The sequence below is a fragment of the Otolemur garnettii genome, unplaced genomic scaffold (assembly GCF_000181295.1).
Source record: "Otolemur garnettii isolate 467f Iridium unplaced genomic scaffold, OtoGar3 scaffold00086, whole genome shotgun sequence".
Taxonomy (NCBI): Eukaryota; Metazoa; Chordata; class Mammalia; order Primates; family Galagidae; genus Otolemur; species Otolemur garnettii.
The window spans coordinates 3,490,346-3,491,157 of NW_003852481.1; the positions used below are offsets into that span (position 1 = coordinate 3,490,346).

The 812-nt window shown below is 49.5% G+C and overlaps 1 protein-coding gene across 4 annotated transcripts in view; it reads left to right on the forward strand.

Annotated features, from left to right (window-relative positions):
• Window positions 1-812, forward strand: part of SIK2 (salt inducible kinase 2) — a 131,064-nt gene that overhangs the window by 114,228 nt on the left and 16,024 nt on the right. The window lies entirely within an intron of this gene.

The window sequence follows — 812 nt, forward strand, 5'->3', positions numbered from 1 at the left end:
CAGCTGGGGGTGAGTGTCTATGCCGCCCGTCCAGGGCTCAGTGCAGTCAGCTGGGGGTGAGTGTCTATGCCGCCCGTCCAGGGCTCAGTGCAGTCTGCTGTGGGTGAGTGTCTATGCTGCCCATATAGGGCTCAGTATTGAGGTCCCCTGGACAGGGACATTTCTATTCTTTATGAGTTTCCAGGTTTATGGAGAGAGCCAGATGTTTGAAGCTCTTTGAACTGAAGCAAGGAGCATTCTTGATTCACCCCAAAAACTAGCTTTTTTGTCACCTACATGAAAGTTCTGCATCTCGTCATGAGACGTGCATATAGCCTCTTTCAGAGGAACTGAGTGCCAAGATTGCTTCAAATCAGTTTTTGTACCCTATACACAATTCATCAAATCTTTCTGGAGTTTCCAATAAATAACTACTTACCCTTTAATTGCCCCAGAAGAATTGAGTTATCTTAATTTTTTTTTTTTTTGAGACAGAGTCCCTCTGTGTCACCCTTGGTAGAGTGCTGTGGCTTCATAGCTCACAGCAACCTCAAACTCATGGGCTCTAGAGAATCCTCCTTCCTCAGCCTCCCCAGTAGCTGGGTCTTACAAGCACCTGCCACATCACCTGGCTATTTTTAGAGACAGGGTCTCTTGCTTAGGCTGGTCTGGAACTCCTGAGCTCAGGCAATCCACCGGCCCCAGCCTCCCACAGTGCTGGGATTACAGGTGTGAGCCACCGTGCCTGGCCCTTATGTTACTCTTAAAACTTTGTGTGTCGGCTCGGCGCCTATAGCTCAACCGGCTAAGGCGCCAGCCACGTACACCTGAGG